The following is a 21,466-nucleotide window of genomic DNA, read 5'->3' on the forward strand; positions in this document are numbered from 1 at the left end:
GGGCGCTAGTGAGCCACTTAAGAGACACGCCTATGTCGGACCTTTTTGTGCACACTTAACAGCCGACAACTCTGATGTGTGTGCCAACTTTTAGGTTAATCTAAGCACGCCAAGAGCCCTAAATATGCCTGAAATAAAAGTAAGGGTTGGGGCATTGCCATGGGAACAGCGTTCGAGATATCAAAAATCCCTTCGCAATTTATCATCTACTATGCCTTGGCATCATGGTGACCACTTTTGGTGTCAATCACATGAAAATCCTAGAGGGAGTATTTAAAAGAACATCAGATGGAACTGTCAAAAAAATCCACCTTTGTGACTGACACACTTCCTGGCGCCTGGTGGTGGCGCTATACCCGAGACTCACAATAGGCACATCGATGCGATCGGAATCTTCAGACGAACAAACACTCCGCATGGCATCAAAATAAGATATTTTTTGCCATAGATATTAGCAGTGGTGTCAAAAGTATTCATATTCATTACTCAAGTAAAAGTATAGATACTAGAGTTTAAAAAGACTTTTGTAGAAGTTGAAGTATCAACTCAAGCTTTTTACTCAAGTAAAAGTGAAAAAGTACTGGTTTCAAAACTACTTAAAGTATAAAAGTAAAAGTAATGTAAGGAAAAAAATATCATTACGGAAAAAAGCCTAGGCCGCACCACAGGGGCCTATTGTGCACTACCCTATCTCCTCTAAAAAATGTTTCTTAAGGCCATAATAACTATACTGCCCTCCAAAGGCTAAGTGCAGTATCTACGCAAACACTGAAACTGAGAAAAATGGCTTTAAAGTTTTTTACACCAGCCAGTCAAACATGTTACTGCAATTTTGGCACACAGGTTTTTTCTGAAATGGGACAAAATTGAACTAAATTGAACAACAGATCTCACAACGCCCATTTCAACCCCTAACTCAATTTTGACCAAATGCGTAGTTACTGCGCAATTGGCTTTGTAGGGCAGTATAGTGTCATAATAAAAATGTTAATGTTAAAAAAATGTGGGATGCACTAGGGCCAGGGGTATGCAATGTCAGTCCTGGAGTGCCGATGTCCTGCAAATTTTAGCTCCAACCCTTACAAAACCTTGGCTACCTGTAGTTTCAGGTGACTTTTTCAGGGGCTTTTGATTAGACCTGGAGCTAAACTCTGCAGGACATCGGAACTCCATGTTGCCTACCCCTGCACAACTGCATACGGTATATGCCCATTAAAAATGAACGCATTTTAGTACAATGCAAACAAGTACATTAAAGCAGTGGTTCTCAAACTAGGGGCCGCGAGATGGTGCCAGGGGCCCCAGTTTTATAATATTTCATGAAATACATTACTTTATTATAAATTCTGTGTGATTAAACCTCAGAACAATAAGGATACTAAACAAAAGCAATACATTTGTATAATTTAACATGTTTTGTTTAATTCAAAATTTATGTTTTAGAATGATTTATGTCATAAATTTTTTGGGGGGGGGCTGTGAAGGAATCCACTGTACACAAGGGAGGCCGCAAAAAAAATGGTTTCATAACCACTGCATTAAAGAACCTTATATGTGTACTACTGAGCATTATATATAAATATTCAAATATTATAATGGTGCAAAAAGTCAAAATTCAGAGCAGGGCCGCTGCTGGCCAAACTTTTACAGTGGTGCCCTCTCTAGTTAAAAAACAACAAACTATAGTATGTGTGAGCATAGAAATATGCTATTGTTATCATTTATAATTGTATTTTGACAGCAACACAATCTACAATTACACACATATGCAATTATATATTAAAGCCTATATTTCTGCATCTGTACCAGTGTAGCTAATGGACTTCAGCTTAATCTAATGTGACAAAGCTGATCTTACATGTCAATGTAAATCCAAGTAATTTTGAAGACTGTCTTTCTTGTAAGTAAATTAAAAGTCAGGTTTAAGGAAACAGCTGATGTCTATTAACAAAAGCAAAAGTTGGTATGTATGGTTATGTGTTTGATTGATTTAACACTCAAGCATTTAGCTAAGTAGGTTTTGTTAATGCAAATAAAATTTAGGGCAGTTATTACAAAACAACAGATGTCTTTAGCATATCTTTGCCATGCTTCAAAACGCAACGCAGCACAATGTCATTTAAGTTGAACAACTGAAGTTACATGATATAAATTGGTACATTGTTATACTATTTAAATCACACAGATGCGTTGGTGTCAGCAGCCAGCTATATATTTACACAGGCTTGTGAATGTGATCTGACCTGAAATTGATCCGCGAGTTTTATTTCGTCCTTTTCCATTTGAAGGCAGAATGCCGCGTTATGTTACTGTACAAACGGATGGCGGATGATATCAAAGCATCGCGAGAGCAAACTGCTCCAACTGCTTCGCATGCTTTCTAATCGCTCTCGCGGTTCTTTTAAGTTTATCTTTGCAGCGCTATCGAACAAACTTCTGATCATCTGCAGTCAGCTGGGGGGGCGGGGATTGCGTACGGCGGGGATTGCGTACAAACCAATAGGGTGTCGGAATGGTGTATGTTTATACTTCTCATCCAACCACATTCGCATTCATCCGGATGATGCAATTTATCAAGATAGGTTTTGGGTTTTTTTAACGATGACAAGCCGGAATGTAAAAAAAGAAAACAAGCCGAAATTAAAAGAAGTAACGAGGCAATTTTTAAAATGTAAGGAGTAGAAAGTACAGATAATTGCGTGAAAATGTAAGGAGTAGAAGTAAAAAGTCGTCTGAAAAATAATTACTCAAGTAAAGTATAGATACCCAAAATATCTACTTAAGTATTGTAACGAAGTATTTGTACTTCGTTACTTGACACCTCTGGATATTAGACACTTCCTGTTTCTCTGATTTCGCCATGACTTTGCCACATTGCCATGGCAACACCGTTCGAGATATCAAAAATCCCTTCGCAATTTAGCAAGTCCAATGTCTTGACATCATGATCACCACGTTTGGTGTCAATCCCATTAATCCACTAGGAGGAGTATTTAAAAGTTCACCGCATGCATTTTTTAAACAATCCAAAATGGCTGACTTCCTGTTGGGCGGAGCTTAAATTTTAGAGGGCGAAAGTTGTTCGGGTCGATGAGATCTATATGCGTATCAACTCTCGTACATGTGCGTACATTTTTGCAGAATCTGTGCCCCAATGTTTGTTTTTGCATTACAGGGGGCGCTACAGAGCTCCCTTGCCACGCCCGTGTTCCAGCCTTTGCCCAGTCCTAATGGCCGACGACTCTGACGTCTGTGCCAAATTTCAAGAGTTTTCGAGTATGTTTAGGCACCCAAAATGCCCAAAAATGTTAAAAAAAAATAATAATAAAAATAATAAATCCGAGCAAAAACAATAGGGCTTCGCACCTTTCGGTGCAGGCCATTCTGGCCTGCTCCTCGGTGCTCGGGCCCTAATAATAATAAAAAATATAGCTGCAAGCAGCGATGGCGGGCCGCTTGCACGTTATTTTACCGCTATACGATGCCTCCGAGAAAGCGATGCACGGTGAGCAAGTGCATCAAGTGGGTAAATATCAGTGGGCTTTTTCATGTTGTTATTGACCCATTTGGGGACTGTAGGTAAAAGAAACCCCACATTTTAGACAAACGGGGGCGCTGGTGAGCCACTTAAGAGACACGCCTATGTCTGACCTTTTTGTGCACACTTAACAGTCGACAACTCTGATGTGTGTGCCAAGTTTTAGGTTAATATAAGCACGCCAAGAGCCTTAAATATGCCTAAAATTAAAGTAAAATTTGACGCCTTGCCATGGGAACAGCGTTGGAGATATCAAAAATCCCTTCGCAATTTATCATCTACTATGCCTCGGCATCATGTTGACCACTTTTGGTGTCAATCGCATGAAAATCCTAGAAGGAGTATTTAAAAGAACATTGGATGGAAAAGTCAAAAAAATCCACCTTTGTGACTGACACACTTCCTGGCACCTGGTGGTGGCGCTATACCCGAGACTCACAATAGGCACATCGATGCGTTCGGAATCTTCAGACGAACAAACGTCCTGCGTATCATTAAAATAAGACATTTTTTGCCTTAGATATTAGACACTTCCTGTTTCTCTGATTTCGCCATGACTTTGTCGCTTCGCCATGGCAGAACCGTTCGAGATATCAAAAATCCCTTCGCAATTTAGCAAGTACAATGTCTCGACATCATGTTCACCGGGTTTGGTGTCAATCGCATAAATCCCCTAGGAGGAGTATTTAAAAGTTCATCACATGCATTTTTGAAACAATCAAAAATGGCCGACTTCCTGTTGGGCGGAGCTAATAGGTTTAAGGGCGAAAGTTGTTCGGGTCGATGAGTTCTATATGTGTACCAACTCTCGTACATGTGCGTACATTTTTGCCCGATCTGTGCCCCAATGTTTGTTTTTTAATTACAGGGGGCGCTACAGAGCTCCCTTGCCACGCCCGTGGTCCGGCCTTTGCCCGGACCTGATGGCCGACGACTCTGATGTCTGTGCAAAATTTCAAGAGTTTTTGAGTATGTTAAGGCCCCCAAATTGCCCCAAAACGTAAAAAAAAAATAAAAAAAAAAATAATAATAATAATAATAATAATAAAAATAATAATCCGAGCAAAAACAATAGGGCTTCGCACCTTTCGGTGCAGGCCATTCTGGCCTGCTCCTCGGTGCTCGGGCCCTAATTAATTTGAAATTAGCAATAGGCTACAGTTTTAAAATCTTATATAAGTGTGACATTTACAAATATATTGATTAAGATGTACAAGAAATATTAAGGATATGTTATTCATTAAAAATAATATGTTTAAATATTTAAATACTTCTTTTATTTGATGTATACACTTTTTTGGTATGTACATTTTAAACACAAAAAATTGAAATCATTTATTTTGGTTTGTCCAACTAAAAAAAAAACACCTAAGTGACATTGTAAGATAATTAAATCATTTATTTTAGTGATATTTACAAATCCACTGAATCATTTTGTACAGTGCCGGATTTAAAAGAGAGAGTGTCTTTAAAATCTGTATTAACACATTAAAAATATTAAATAAATTGTGTTTTTATTGGAATGTTCACAGTTGTTTTTATGTAGTCCATTTTCATGAAATTGTATTCCTTTAATTACTGCGGAACAATTAAATAACAGATGCATAGGAGCAGACAAATGCATATAGGTCAGTCAATGCAATAGAAAATGATGTGCAAACACTTGATTTCAATTTTACAAAAATGCATGCAAATAAGCTTGTTTTAAGAATGAAGATATCCTCACAAAAGTGTTTATGAATGCTGATACCCTGTTTATGAATGCTGATACCAAATGCATAGTTACTGTGCTTTGGCTTTGTAGGGCAGTATAGTAGTATTGTAGTAATGCTGGAGTGAAACCATGGTAACCATACATTTTTAAATCATGGTAAAGTTTGTGGTTACTAAAATGTAATTCTAACCTATGCTGTTGTAAGAGAATGTTTATTCTTTGTTATTGTTGTAAAACCATGGTTGATTTTATATTTACCATGTTTTACTACAAATGTAAAATCATGGATAACTTTGCATGGGTACAGAAAAGTGTAAACTGGTTGTTTTTATTTGTAAGTCACGTTGGTTTTAATGCATCTGATAAATAATTTATATGCATTTTGGATATTTATTCTGTTTACTGACAATAATAAATTTGCAGTTGCTGATGTAAATAGTTTATTATTGTGTTGAAAGACATTTGGTTAGCGTGATTAAATGATTATGAACCACCGATGTGGGCAGCTAGCAAACATTACTGGTATAAACCATAGATATGTACACATCTATGGGTATAAACCAGCGCGGACCTCTGCGGCTGCCGCTGGTGGTCCGCTGGAAAAACGATGGGCAAAACTCCGGCGAGCCGCTGGCCGCTTGCGATCTCTCAAGTTTTGTACATTAGAGGCAAAGCTTCACAGCAGCATTAATAATGTATTTAGAAATATATTTCTGCATTAAATATCATGCGGAGTTATCAGTGACCCCTGCTTTCCATCGCGAACTTGAAGGACTCTTATTCTGCCTGACACAAGGAAGCCGGGCCGCGGTTTGGCCAATCAGATGAAGGGGGCGTTTCAGCGCCGACCAGAGGCGTAAATGAAATATAGAACCTATTTACTGATTTGTAATCCACAAATGAAAAATGAAAAATCGAGCCGTATTCTAATTTTCCATTTTATGAAATAAACGGAAAAACGACAAAACGAACCGATTTCCCATTTCTCTTTGCATGATTTCAGATAGGATATCAAATGAATAAAACGTACACGGACCCAGGTGTTTTTAAAAAGCTCACCTGTGAAGTTTCTTATGTTTGTGTGTCATCACGTTTCTGACCTGACAACTCTTGCTGTCCGTTTCTTGTTCAATCCTGACAACATATAAAAAAGTAAAATTAGTGCAATAGTAAAAGATAATTCTATAAATGATGACCTTTATCAGAATGTAATGCATACACTTGCATAATGCATTTAAGTATATACTGTAAAATATCAGGGTTAACATGTCACAACATTACCTGATCCAGACAGATGTAATGGCTGTTGATGCATTAAAATCTCAGCATTGACAAGATCACCATCACTATGTTTAATTTGAAGGGCTCTGATAACAAAGACATTACAAAAGATTTATAAAAATACACTGAAAACAAGAGCACATTTATATATAACTAATATTTTCAAGATCCATTAAACGTGCTAATTATTCATCAAGAGAAGTAAGCAAAATAACACCATTAAACTTCATTTCAATTCAAATAGCACATGCCAAAAACTTAGACTGCTTGACTTTTTCTTACAAAGGAGTTAAGAGTCTATTTTCTGCTTTAAATCATGGATATAGCGCGAGCGACCGCAGGTACAAGCATAACCCCCCAGTCACATTAGCTACAAGCGACAGAGACAGAGCGACAGGCTACCATTCATTTTCAATGGAAGTGGCCGTTTGCCAGCGACAAGCGACGAGCTCGGCGCTGCGCGAGCAAGGCGGGGCCAAAATAGACAAGCAGGCTATTTTATGCAAATACTGAGCGATGCGACAAAGCGACTGCCAATCGGAGTGAAGGAGCAACGTGACGTAGGTCTGTGGTCGCATAGATATCTACGGCTGCGTCCGAAAACTCTAAATTGCTGCCTTCTGAGGCAGCTTTCCAAGGCAGCAAGGCATCAAGGCATGTCCGAATTCAATGTTTGGTTTACTTCCTGTCTCCTGAGATACCTATGCGTGGACGTACATTAAGAATGTGATTGGTCTAGTCCGGTTGAGTTCGAAAAAATAAAATGGCGGCCAAGGACGCGACTGGACCACCAATTTAGTGTAAATAAAGGTATATTTTCACTTTTTACACCTTTTAATTGCATTTCTAGCGAGAAATTAGTATTGTAGTTTTCAAATATGTGATTAGTTATCACAAAGGCGCTCTCTGTTTAAATTTCAAACAAGCTGCCTTAGAAGTGTGTCCGAAAGTCTTTCTCTGAGCTACCTTCATGCCTCCGAAGTCATTTCCTCATGAGGCAGCGAGGCAACGAGTCACTGCCTTGAGTTTTCGGACGCAGCATACGTGTGGTCGAGTCTGAGAAAATAATTCAAGATGGCGGAAAATGCGCATTTATGTATATATCTGATAAGTTTGGCATTTTATCTCAAATATTTTGTTACTTTTATCGAGAAATAAATACTTTTAAATCCAAAAACATCTTTCTTGTAACTTAACAATACCTCTAAAGTGACGTTTGATACCGCTTTTAGAAACTAGCCAAGGAACGCCCATCAAGCGGGTGCGTGTCGCTCGGTGTTCACTTTTGTAGCTAATGTGACTGTAGGGTAAGCGTGTGACGTAACGTGTGATTGCCTGATAAATGCAGTTATTGCAAATCCGCGAGCCATAAAACACCAACATATCATCTAACTTTAAGTATAAACACTTAATCAGTAACACGAAATTAAGCAAGCAGCATTAATTAACTGACCGCACTCATCCAGCTGCCGTGCTGCTCCTCTTTACAAATGACTCTGACAGAGGTGTCAGTGGCGCCTGTAAGACCTCTCGGATAAACTGACTGAATTACGATATCAACGCTTTTCTACCGAACAGTTGTCCAAAAAGCCCTTACATTTATGACGTGCTTTTCTGAAGCAATAAACAACAATGTGGTTAAGTTGATAACACCCGATATAACATTAATTGATTAATATTCATATTACAATCTTATTAATGTAACCGTAGTCCAATTTCGGCGGGAACATCCCGTGGAATAGCGAATCAACCATTATAACGGATACGTTCACAACTTACAGAAAAACACAATTAATTGGCATCGTGCTTTTTGTCATACAACATTTTATGTGTGAATAAAATTATGTTACGCGTTTTAAACATTGACTTATTGACTTGATATTTCCTTACCTCTATGCACTTCTCGATGATCACGCAGACAGCCGTTAAACTCTCCAGTATCGTGTAATCTCGCGAGATTACCTCGCTTCTTTTTTGTCAGGATCAAACATTCCAAACAGACTTGTATGAATGAAACATATTAACGTCTTGATGTTATTTTATTATTAATGGTATTCTTCAAATTTATATTTAAAATGTTATATTTTAGACACTGTGATGAAAATATAATAATAATAAAAAACAATTATAGTTTATTTGCACGTGTTTATTACATTTTTAACTCTCCCCATTACAACTTTCAAGATGTTAAAAATGAGTCGCATTGATTTACAATGAATGATAAATATACTTTTTCAGACATTGTTTTGACATAAATTTAACATCAATTTGACATCTTATTTCCTGACATCAAATCAACATCAATTTAATGTCAATGATATTGACCTGAGATATAGGGACCACAAAAAACATGTCAGTTTGATACCTTTGTTGGGCCTCTTTACAACCACAAGGAAATAATTACAAAATATAATGAAAATATGCATATTCATGCACGTCATACATGGTGGTCAAAATCTATTTGTTGATGTCAAATTGACGTCAAGGTTCCCGCTGGGGCAGTACTGACCAAACATATCGAAGTTTATTAAAATCTCGACAGAAAATACAAAAACAACCTCCAACACATGAAATCTAGGCTGCGTCCGAAAACTCTTAATTGCTGCCTTCTGAGGCAGCTTTCCAAGGCAGCAAGGCATGTCCGAATTCATTGTTTGGTTTACTTCCTGTCTCCTGAGATACCTATGCGCGGACGTACATTATGAATGTGATTGGTCGAGTCCGGTCGAGTTCGAAAAAATAAAATGGCGGCCAAGGACGCGACTGGACCACCAATTTAGTGTAAATAAAGGTATATTTTCACTTTTTACACCTTTTAATTGCATTTCTAGCGAGAAATTAGTATTGTAGTTTTCAAATATGTGATTAGTTATCACAAAGGCGCTCTCTGTTAAAATTTCAAACACGCTGCCTTAGAAGTGTGTCCGAAAGTCTTTCTCTGAGCTACCTTCATGCCTCCGAAGTCATTTCCTTATGAGGCAGCGAGGCAACGAGTCACTGCCTTGAGTTTTCGGACGCAGCACTAATACAGCGGGACAGGACGCGATCCTGCAAATATGGCGGATTACCCATAATGCAACACCGCGTGACGTCAACTCCACATTCCCTATAGACAAGTTTCCTGGGTGAAATCCCAGATAGCAAGGTGACATTGATTAAATGTTGAAATTCCATCAGAATCATCATTATGGTCAAGGTTGAAATTTCAATGTTAAATAATATTGAATCAATGTTGCTAATGTATTGCTTTCTCAATGTTGAAAATCCAAACATTGAATCAATGTTTATAATAAATTTATTTTTCAATGTTGAAAAGCCAAACATAGACTCAATGTTGATTTTTGGTCAGCTTCATCTGCACACTTTAACACAAATCAAATTGGGTGAATTTCTGTATAATTAAGTGAAAATATTTACGATCCTATAAAGTCCTGTTCATTTTATGACCTAAAGACCTTTCCCCCCCAGGACCACCATCAGACAAGTTTTTTGCTTTTATACAGCAAGTAAAAATTATCTGGTCAGATCATCTCTAAATATGTGAGTGTTCAAGAAGATTTCAAATGTATGATCATTTTGGGGAATCAACAGCTATTTTAAATACGTTTAACAAAAATGACCTAAATGCCTTAGACAGAAATGCCTTAGTTTACCATCGTCAGAAAACTGCCAACTAAGTGTATATTAACAAACAACAATCATAAGTCAAAACATATTATTAATAATCACAAATCAATGACATTATAATTTTTATTTTATTTTATTATTTAATTTTATTTTTGCAGGAATTGGTAAAGTTATGAAATAAATAACCTAACATTAGTTTTGTTGCTCTTATATCTCTTATAGTGTTTGTCTAGCAAATTTGCATATAATTATGTTAAGTGTTATAGAAAAAAAGCGTGTGAAATTTAAATTAACTTTAATTTTCATTTATTGCTCAGTTAATATTTAATAGCCCAAAGAACACAGTATATAATAAAAAAATCCCCCCACTGACTATTAAATGCGCTACACCCAGTCCAGTAGGTGGCAGTAATGACCCTTCAGTTGCCAACCGCCACTCAGTTTAGAAGCGCAGAAGATTAGAACGTTAAGTTTTGGCGCGAAAGGACAACGACAGTGCCAGCGGGGTTTTAGAGGTAAGTTTAAAATATTTATTAAGTTTTGCATAAGTTACTTGCTGTCTTGTTTGTTACAGCTTAGTTAGTAATTACTGTTAGGGGAGGCTTGCAAGTTTATGTCGTAGTAATGGTGTGGTAGCAGGACCTTGCGGTTTACAATGGTTTGTTAATGCTTAATTTTTCGTGAGTGTTTTTGTAAATATGTCTTAATTTAATGTAATTGCACAGAACTGTTCAGTTTATTTATATTATTATAGCTAACCTTATAAAGCCTGTTGTTGTTTTAGGAACAGTAATAATATGAATTGTTTATTTAGCCTGCTTAAAGAAGAGTATATATTTTAAAAGTTCTAATGTATTTTGACATTCCTTATAGCTTGACGTGGCTGAAGTCAATACTTCACCAAAATTACAACCAATGTTTGGCTCAAAACTTGCCTAATGGGAGTGTTTTTCCCTTTCATTATTTCTCTTTTTGTAGGCCCATTAGAGTGATTTCCTGCGTTCTCTCCCACATGGTAAGAGTGCCTTTCTGCCAGTTGATAGATGATGTGACAGGTGTTGTTAATTATTACTTAGTTTATCTTTGTATTTTTTTTATTAAAGGTCAGCGAATGGATTATCCAGTCACAGTACATAATGAAAGGTAAATGGCAATTAATTAAGTAATGTACAAAATGTATAAACTGAAGTGTATTTGCTAGCTACTAATCTCTATCATATTACCTCTATCACTCTTTCTAAAAGACTTGCCAAAGTTAGAAGAAGCTGAGTGTATCTTCAGAGTGATTCTTCAGAGAGAAGATGTTATGGTAATGTAAATCTTAAGTTTTTATGTTGTGTCGGGCCGTCGAGTCACGAGCCACCAACAGCGTGTCAACTTTAGTGTTACACAGTTTTATATTTTAGACCTTAATATTGCTCTTTGCTGCGATGCACTTGAACCTAACGTGCTTTCCCTTCAGCTCTGCACAAACATCAGCGATTGGCAGACGGAAAGCAAGAAAGTACCGTAATTAGCCATATATTTCAAAAAAGTGCAATTGTCTTTTAGGAACAATTCAAACTTTTTGATTGCGCAAATGCTTCACGAGTTACGGTTAAATGAACAGCGGTAGATCAGAGCCCTTTCGCATAGGCAGGCTGCTGCATACGGCATCGCCTGGTTTATTTAAGTTTACTGAGCATTACATTCGCAAGTCATAAGCATATTACAACAATTAACGATTAACTAAGAATAATAATCAATATTTTAAAGTTAATTGCAAAGTTAATATTCTGAAATAAGACCATTTCTGAAATAAGAAATGCGACCCTTCGGAGGCTACAGCCTTCGGATTGAGAAACGGTCTTAGTGGATAACGTTAGCAAAACATATCAAACAGCCTTTTAATGGTAAATTTCATTTTCTTAATGCAGATTCATCCGTTATTGTGTAATTAGAGAGGCTATTAAACCTGATGGCAGTATATAGTGCATATTTATGCATAATGTAGGTATGTGACAAAATGACGTAATACGCACGAGCGCTTTGTTCCCACGGCTGTGTTCCCAGCAGGTATTCAGCGCCAGACGCGTTGGTGACTTAGGAAATCTGTCATATCTTTGCTTTGTGAATACCTCTAAAGCCCATATACTAGTGACATAAATTACTTCCTCACGTTGATTCTCACGTTCGAATTTCCAAGATAGCTGTCGTAAGAAGAAAGTTATAAGCGAAGCAAAATTTCTCTCGTGTTTGGCATTGAAATCCTCTATGAAGGCGAGTATTTTTTTGTTTCAAACCAAATACTTTTGATAGAATATACATTTAACTTGAATTAGGTGAAGTTTGGGATTGATTGTTACATTCGCATGTGCTTTTTTAAGATCCGCGAGTGACGCTGTTGTCAAAAGCAGAATCGCCCATTCAATCATTGGCTTCCAAAACTTCTCCGTTTTCATCAATCCGTGCATTATTTTTCAAAGTAATCATACAGAACGAAGGATTAAAATCTCTAGATTACATTATTGGCATAATTTTGTCAAACATATAAATAAATACATGCATGCAACATGCATGCATTTATTGATTTATTAATGATAAATAACATAATCATCAATTAATGTATTAATAATATCTGACCATTTAAATTGCTCGCCAGCATTATTAGTCAATTAAGAAATATTAAAGAAACAATGAAATGTTTATTTAATATATAAAAATATAGCTTTTATTTGAGAGGGCTTTGATTTCATATGGAAAGATATGCGTGGATTGATGCTCTCGGTTTCATTAATTAGTGGTTAATCAAAAATAATAACATTTATTTATATATCTTTTAAAAAGATGTCATCTTAATCTTGTTGGGCTTTAAATTACCTACAATGTGGTGTTTGAATTATGCAAATAGACCAATAAATGAGAAAGTTATGATATTTTAAAGTGTTTGGTCAAGCGGAAGAGGTCACAGTTTTTGATAGTTTTATCGTTTTAATTGGGTACAAAAATGCCCCCTAATTTTCGAGTTAAAAAATTCCATAACTTTCTCAATAATTATCCGATTTTAATAATTTAAAAACCATGTTAAAGTTCTTTTTATTATCTATCATATGGTTATAATTATATATGAATTTTCTAGTATTTATATTTTTTGTCACATACCTACATAATGGGTGGAGTGTTTTTTTGGCTCTGTGATTCTGTATTCAATTAAATGCAATACATTAATTTATTAAAAACTTGTATTAATAAAATGCATATATTAATGCTTTTAGGGATTAATAATAATTGAAAGTGATCTTTTGTTCTTTGTATATTTATAAACAGGCACAAGATATATACACAGCACACAGCCAGTTGTACATTAAACATTATGGGGTGGTTTCCCGGGCAGGGATTAGCTTAAACCAGGACTAGGCCTTAGTTTAATTATGACATTTTGTTTAATTATGAGTTTTAATAAACATGCCTTACTAAAACCATTACTTGTGTGCATTTTGATGTATTTTAAGATATGTCAGTGCAAATTGTTTTCAAGTTTGGAAAGCTCTTATCCATGTCTGGGAAACCTCCCCTATAAGCTTACGTACTACAGAGTGTGATGCATTTTAAAGCTTTAAAGTTGTATGAGGCAGTGTAAAACTAGGCACAAACCAGCAGCTGACCATACTAACTGATCTAATATTAGTGAATTTTATTTGTCAAAAAACATTGTTGATAGAATTTTATAAAAATACTACTTACACATATTAGTGTGATGTATAAATATTGTAAATCAATGCATTTCTTGACTATTAATTAAGAAAAATCACAGCTCTTTGCCTCTAACTCAATGTATTTCAATGTCTCACTAGCCATTTTTGGGCTTCCATTGTCAGAAGTCTCTTCCTAAAGGGCTATGGGTAAAATTTGTCGGCGCCAACAATCGCGGTCTAATAGAGTTAAGCATAATGTATTTCCATGTATTTTGATTATCTGTTTTAAAACTGCGTTCATTTTATATTTTTCTATAACTGAATCAATAAAAATAGAACGTTTTAAGAATTTCTGAGATCATTTGAATGCTTCTAGTAATGTGTCGTGTTGGTCTTAAATTTTACTCATAATGGTCTTAAAAGGTCTTAAAAAGGTCTTAAATTTAACTTGCTGAAACCTGCAAGAACCCTGTTTTGAATGGTAGTAGGCTATTTAATGATACATAAGATAGTTGGACAGAAACATTTATATCAAAGCTCTATTTGTAATTGCATAGCAAGCTACATAATATATTGGACACTAGCATACTACTTCATATAGACTGTTTCAGCAGTAATAACATAAACAAGCGGCCGTTGCGATCCGCACGTAACTTCCGGTAAACTCCGCTAAGAATAAATAACAACAAAGTTCTTTAAACGTAGTTTATTTATATAACAAGCACAAAAAACAACACATAGATTACCTAGGAAACAAAAACATTTGTTATTTTCGACGAGGCATTTGTTCAAGAGATCAGTTTAGCAACAAGTCAGACCATCAAAAAAAGGAAACCGGAAGTAAGGTTCGGATCCAGACGTGTATCACGTGCGTCCGATGAAACCGTCTATACATATACTCATAACGAGAAGAATAGCTGCCTACATACTTTTATCTATTGCACGTTTCTTTCCCCCTTTTTAACATGTGAACCTGATTTTTCTCATTCGTAGTTCAGTTTTTGTTGCATTACATCTCCTGTTCTCCCTCCCTGGTGTCACCATTGGAAGCTGTGACTTTGGAAGCAAGGCACAGATGAGAGTTTAAATTCTATCAGGCATTGTTTTCCGGAATGCACGGCTCATGGTTGCTTAGCTGCAAAAGACGCCACATGCTCTAAAGAAAGAAGCGCATTGACCGGCATTTAATAATTGTTTTTACACCCCATTAAGACAGCCAGCGACCAGCAGTAAATCTCATTAATTTCAATGGAAATCTGACGACTTCCGCCGACGCGAGCGAAAGTAACCGTTGGCGACTGTTTGGGCGTGTCCAGCGTAGCGAGAAAGTTAAGAAAATTTAAACTTTATGCAAATGTTGAGAGAATTTTGGGAGCGACTACCAATGAGAATGAAGCAGCGAAGTTCACATCATCCTTCTTTTGTCAGTTATTGGAGTGGATAGTACTCATTTGTTTATGACTACCAGATTTAAACATGCCTCATTGAAAGAGACGAGCGACACACAGCGATAACGTCGCTGGCTGTCTGAACGTGGGAAGTGACACACAGCGATAACGTCGCTGGCTGTCTGAACGTGGGAAGTGACATGGGAACGGCAACGGGATGCAGTAATGTATATCGAAATATCGGAAATGTGTTTAGAAGCCATATCATTGAAAAAAATTATACCGCAACATATATCGATATTTAATTACCCTTCATTCAGACAGCCAGCGACGTTATCGCTGTGTGTCGCCCGTCTCTTTCAATGAGGCGTGTTTAAATCTGGTTATCATAAACAAATGAGTACCATCCACTCCAGTAACTGCCGAGAGAAGGATGACGTGAACTCCACTGCTTCGTTCTCATTGGTAGCCTCTCTCGAAATTCGCTCAACATTTGCATAAAGTTAAACTTTTATTAACTTTCTTGCATCGCTGAACATGCCGATACGGTCGCCAACGGTCGCTTTCGCTCGTGCCGCCGGAAGTCGGCAGGTTTCCATTGAAATGAATGAGATCGCGTCGCTCTGCAACTGCTGGTTGCTGTCTGTCTGAATGGGGCGTTATTGTCCAGCCCTATATCACTACCTCTATCTCGCATAATAGTTTTTGTACAAACACCCGTGGCAGTCGACACACTCTGCCGAGCCTGATTTAAGTTGCAGAAATGCCGTGAATGCGGGCGGTATGACAAAATCCATCCCACACAATTTGTCATTTTATTTCATGGTAGCGGTATATATGTTTAAGATTTATGTTTATATTGTTTTTGGAATATACAAATTTGCCCCTCACTAATTAGCTTTAAATTAAATGCCCATCACAGTTTTTCAAATGTATTAAGTTCAAGGTAGTGTTAACGTGAAAATGCACTAAAGATAACAAAAAATTAAGGGTTGATAGACAGAATCTTGTTTTAAAATCAGTTATTTATTTTCTAGGCTATTGAAGATATAGTATGCATTGTATTTTATATTTATGCATACATAACATTAGAAATAGGCATACAAACAAGTATGAATATGCACAAACCAGACAAGGAAAATACCTGTATATGAGATCTTTAAATATGGAGATTATAAATATGAAGGTGCTATGAGGTAATGATCATGGAGTCTGTTTCGAAGTGATCTTGTCGCTTTTTACTTTCTTTGTTCAGTCTCTTTTTTTGTCATTCTGATAAAAGTTGTTGTCCTGTTAGCAAATGGATCGTCAAACTACATCGCTCAAGCGGCGTTCGCTGCTCAACATACAGTACAATGTTTCCTAAGTGAAAATGTTATTTACCATTTGTGCAGAATAGTAGATCGGATTAACTCTTTAACATTAACTCATTTATGTGACCAAATGAATCTGATCAGAGAAGTGACCAGGTGTAAAAAGGACATTTAATGACTGCTGTAATGTAAAAAAATGTTTTAAATAATGTAAACTAAATATAGTAAAAAAGGACATTTTGAAAATTTTAATTGTGCAATCATGTTGAGAAAATTGGCAAAATAATTAGAAAAATATGTTTTTTTTAAATTGTCAGCTTTGGACAAGAATTTTACTTTTGGTGCATCTCCAATGCTTAGTATATCTTTAATAGCCTACAAAAAATAACTGATTCAAAAACAAGATTCTGTCTATTAAGACTTATCTTTTATTTATTGTTTGCATTTTCCCTTTAACACTAACTTTAACTTATATTTTTAAAACTGTGGTGAGCATTTAGTTAAAATCTAATTAGTAAGTGGCAAATTTGTATATTCCAAAAACAATATAAACATAAAGCTGAAACACATATATACTGTGATATATCTCATTTTGAACCACACTCTTCCATACACAATACTATGTTGTCTAGGAAATATTTTCCCCATGTAGCCACAGTATGCAGTTCTAACTTCCTGCTTGTTTTTAATTCTTTAGATGTCTCACAAGAACCAATGAAATTTAGGAGACCTCAGAGTATGTCCTTGCTGTGACTGTGCAAAAACAGCTATGTTATGCCCGTGAACGGATTGGTGTATAAAAGGGCCTGCAGTGTTCAACAGTGTCTCTGTTTAATGTGAAGTAAATCCATCACATTTGCATCAGAGGAGGAGCTTCAGTTACTGAATAGTCCTAAACAATGAACTGTGGTAATGTTTCAATTTCTAAATGTTTCAAGAAGTACAGTTGTGTCTTTGAGTTTTGTATGGTACCTGTATCTAGTCATTAAAAATTGAATTGAATTGAAATTAAATTGCTTTTCCAAATTCATTTTGCTGATGTATGTTTATGATGTTGTCTTAATTTTCCAGAGTCCTCTAGTGGCAATAATATTTATAATTTTAATTTTTACTTTTGTATTTTATGGCAAAAAAATTTGATTCATACAATTGTATTTTACGATATATATATATATACGTTTATTTGCTCGTGGTATTTAATTTCTTGAGTGTGATGTATCCTGTGTAAACTGTGTGGGTGTATTGCAAGTTAGTGACTTTTTGGTTTAAAGTATGTTAATTGTAGCCCTACATGGTCTCTGATTTAAAAACTAGTCAAAACAGACTTGATTTAGTAACATTGAATCCTGCAGTACATAAAGCTTGTTTTTTTATATTGCTTCAATGTTGCTATATTGTTAATTACACTATTGAAATGATGTTCAATAAACATTGATCTTATATCCATCTTGATTGATTTTCCATCATTGAAATAACATTATTCTAGGCTGCAAACCTGATGAAAAAATCAATGAAAAATGGCAACGTTGTTTCAATGATAATTTGGTTAATAGCATCAACATCAATTCTATGTTGATTCACTGTTGGTCTGCTACCTTAAGTGATTGAATTTATGTTGAATTAAGATTGGTTTTGTAACCATTTAGATTGATTTTGCATCATTGAAATAACATTATTCCAGGGTGCAAACCTGATGAAAAATCAATGTAAAATTTCAATGTTGATTCAATGATAATTTGGTTGATGGATTAACATCATTTCAATGTTGATTCACTGTTTGTCTGCTATCTGGGATAGGTGGGCTGCCATTAGCCTTTCACTCTGCCAACGACTTCCTGTTGTGTCTGCCAAGCACTTCCGGTTAGCGAGTTAGCATCTTTTACTGTCTTTGGTTAGCGTGCAGAAAAAGTAAACTATGGATGGTGTTACAAGTGTCTAGTTTTCTTAACGTTCTAAGAACGTTTCTGGGTTGTCTGAATGTTTGAGGAATGTTACATTTTACCATTTTTAAACGTTATGTCAATGTCATGTTTTAATGTTCACACAATGTTTAAAACAACAACTGTTTATTATATTGACTTGTTTAATTGTTATGTAAATGATAGAGAAACATTGCATTTTATTATTTTAAAACTGTTATAAAACATTATCTTAATGTTCAGTAAATATATTGCTGTAGAAAACACAATTCACTTATTAGGTTTAGATGTTGATGTTTTGTTTCATTTTAAGTCACCATTATTGTGATTGGTGTTTGTTTTAGTTGGACTCTTGACCCTTGACTTTTTGTTTGCTAGTTTTTTCCCTGGTTGTGTTAACTTTGTGTTAATACACCACATTTGTTATGAACAGGTAAAGTTAATAGTGTAATTCTGTGGTGGTTGGTTTAATTGTAAAGATCATCACCTAATTAATTTACTAATCAAAAGTTTATTTTCTGTCGATAATGTAAATGAGATCCAGCGCTTTCACACCAGTTTGGCATTAAGAAGTTTAAGAAACTTTGCACACGGATTAACACACGGATACATACAAACATCTTAATACAAGCAAAAGATTGGCTAAATTAAACTGCCCATATTGTGTAAAAGTACACAGCCCACTTTGTCGGAATGGAGGGACTGAAACGCCTCTGAGCTTTTCATGTTATTAATTGCATTCCCATCCACCGCCATGGAATCAATAAAATAAGAAAAGATCTTGGATGTTGTCAGCCCATGATCTTACTTGGATGCAGAATGGTCAAAACACAATTTTTAACAAGATTTTCGGTCGAATGTTGCCATTTAAAAGCCATTTTTACACCACTACTCAGCCTGCGCAGGAAGTTCTTGGCAGAATCAGGAAGTAAACAGGAAGTGCCCGGGAAACTTGTCTATAGGCCCTGTCCCAAATGGCGCACTTCATGTGGACTTTCGGTCTCGTGGCCTTAAATTGCGCGTTCTCGCTTAGTCTACGAGTCCGTGGGGTGTCCCATCTGTCATTTTTACGCTTTGAAGTGTGCTCATCAGCGCCTCCTTTTGCCCCCTTGATGCGGTCTTCAGCGAAGCCCGCACTGCAGCAGGGGCACGTTCAATCTCACACCGTTGCGCAACGTTTTGCTACGGTTTCCGGGTTGAACGACATGTTTCCTTGAAACGGTGTGCAACGGAATGCAACAGGTTTTAGAAGCGTTTTCTCTTGTTTGGTGGGTGTGTCAGAAATGTCAGCCCAATCAGTGGCAAGATGTGTAAAACCATGCGATAGTAAAGAGACAGCTCGCTCAATGGGTTCAAGTTGGAATGTTGTCTTTCATTCTGGACGACAAGGTCAGTGACTGTAACATCGAGGGTATTTTACAGTATTAAACACACATTTATAACTATTTCATCAGGCTTCAGAAACATTTAAAAAAGAACACAAAGAATGGCCTCTCAGTTACCGTAGTTGCAACTCTTGCGTCATCACAACAGGGTGTTCAATGCATCACCGTTTCAGTTTAATAAACGTTGTGCAACATTTTGTCGTGGCTGAATGCAGCCCAGGCTTTGCGCACTTTACCAACCCAGAAGTCCTTGCGAAAGGGCAATCAGACCAATCAGACGACGGAAGGGAGGAGTTCACACTGACGGGCAACTTCTCTACCTATTAAAAAAAAAAAAAACTTCTCTACCTATTTCCGGTGTGATGCTCGAGTCTGTCCCAAAATACGACTCCGGTGCACCCACGTGAACTCGCATCAAGGGTCCCTAAAGTCTGGACTACGTGATGTCATCAAAGTGTGGACTCTGAGGAGGACCACAAGTCCGGAGTGTGCCATTTGGGACAAGGCCATAGACGGTTTCATCGGACACACGTGATACACGTCTGGATCCGAACCTTACTTCCGGTTTCCTTTTTTTAATGGTCTGACTAGTTGCTAAACTGATCTCTTGAACAAATGCCTCGTCGAAAATAACAAATGTTTTTTTCTAGGTAATCTATGTGTTGTTTTTTGTGCTTGTTATATAAATAAACTACGTTTAAAGTACTTTGCTGTTATTTATTCTTAGCGGAGTTTACCGGAAGTTACGTGCGGATCGCGACAGCCGCTTGTTTATGTTGTTACTGCTGAAACCGTCTATAGTCAATTAAAGTGTATAACAAACATACGTTTTTCATTACGTAGTACTCAATGTTTTTTTTTATTGTATATTGTACATTTTTTAAATGTGATGGTAAATATAAATTAAAATATGAATGTAGTCCTATATAAATTGATGTTATATATCAATCTGCGCGACCCCGTCGTTGACTTTTTTTGACGTTTGCAGGCCGTTCCAAATGAGCGGTTATTGTCCGTGAAGTCCACTTCAACTGATACCGTGCTCAGGGAGTAGGGAGCAGTGAACACACCTCAGGGACCCTGTCGAATGGAACGCACCTATTCTATGACGTTGCGCCGGTTGTGCGTATTGCCGAGTTCAGACTGTATGATTTTCAAACTAGTCGGGTCACCTGTGGTTTCACACTGCGTGATTATCTGGGGAAGCGTTCAGTCGCTGCTGTTTCAGACTGCATGATGGATTGGCGACAGGGATTTTCATACTGCATGACTTTACCGTAAGAAGAATCGCCGATAACTTTTTCCCGGGCTGCAAACTACGTCTCACAACCAAATGCACGCGAGAAGTGACGCGAAGGAAACAGCGCGAGGTCACGCGTGCAAGACCGGAGTTCTCACGTGAGACTGGGATTATTATTAATAATGGTCACCCGCAAGAAGTTTACCATACAAATTGCATGTGCGCTCATTTGCAACAGAAAGAAGAAGAAATAAAAATTATGAATGAGGAAATGTTTGGAGAGACTCCTCCCCGAACTTCCAGCTGTCCTGTATGTTGCTCTCTCATTGGATGTAGGTCATCGCCGATGTTATTGTCAGTCAAAACACATTTCACACGGCATGATTT

At 36.7% G+C, this 21,466-nt stretch overlaps 2 long non-coding RNA genes across 3 annotated transcripts in view; one reads left to right on the plus strand and one right to left on the minus strand.

Moving 5' to 3' along the window:
• Window positions 1–6,638, minus strand: part of LOC141349269 (uncharacterized) — an 84,931-nt gene extending 78,293 nt beyond the window's left edge. Inside the window, exons 1-2 of the long non-coding RNA XR_012371070.1 lie at window positions 6,534–6,638; window positions 6,312–6,386 (exon numbers count right to left, since the gene is read on the minus strand). This is a non-coding gene — a long non-coding RNA (uncharacterized lncRNA). The remainder of the gene's footprint in view (window positions 1–6,311; window positions 6,387–6,533) is intronic.
• A 3,025-nt stretch (window positions 6,639–9,663) lies between these two features.
• On the plus strand, window positions 9,664–18,329 carry LOC141368772 (uncharacterized). Of its 2 annotated transcripts, XR_012372027.1 has the most exons (5): window positions 9,664–10,675; window positions 11,139–11,175; window positions 11,264–11,303; window positions 11,405–11,469; window positions 17,233–18,329. It is a non-coding gene; the product is annotated as an uncharacterized lncRNA (long non-coding RNA). The 2 variants fall into 2 exon arrangements; XR_012372026.1 differs by lacking the exon at window positions 9,664–10,675 and having other exon boundaries at window positions 10,699–11,175.
• Window positions 18,330–21,466: the final 3,137 nt, after the last annotated feature.

Source organism: Misgurnus anguillicaudatus, chromosome 2 (genome assembly GCF_027580225.2).
Source record: "Misgurnus anguillicaudatus chromosome 2, ASM2758022v2, whole genome shotgun sequence".
Taxonomy (NCBI): domain Eukaryota; kingdom Metazoa; phylum Chordata; class Actinopteri; order Cypriniformes; family Cobitidae; genus Misgurnus; species Misgurnus anguillicaudatus.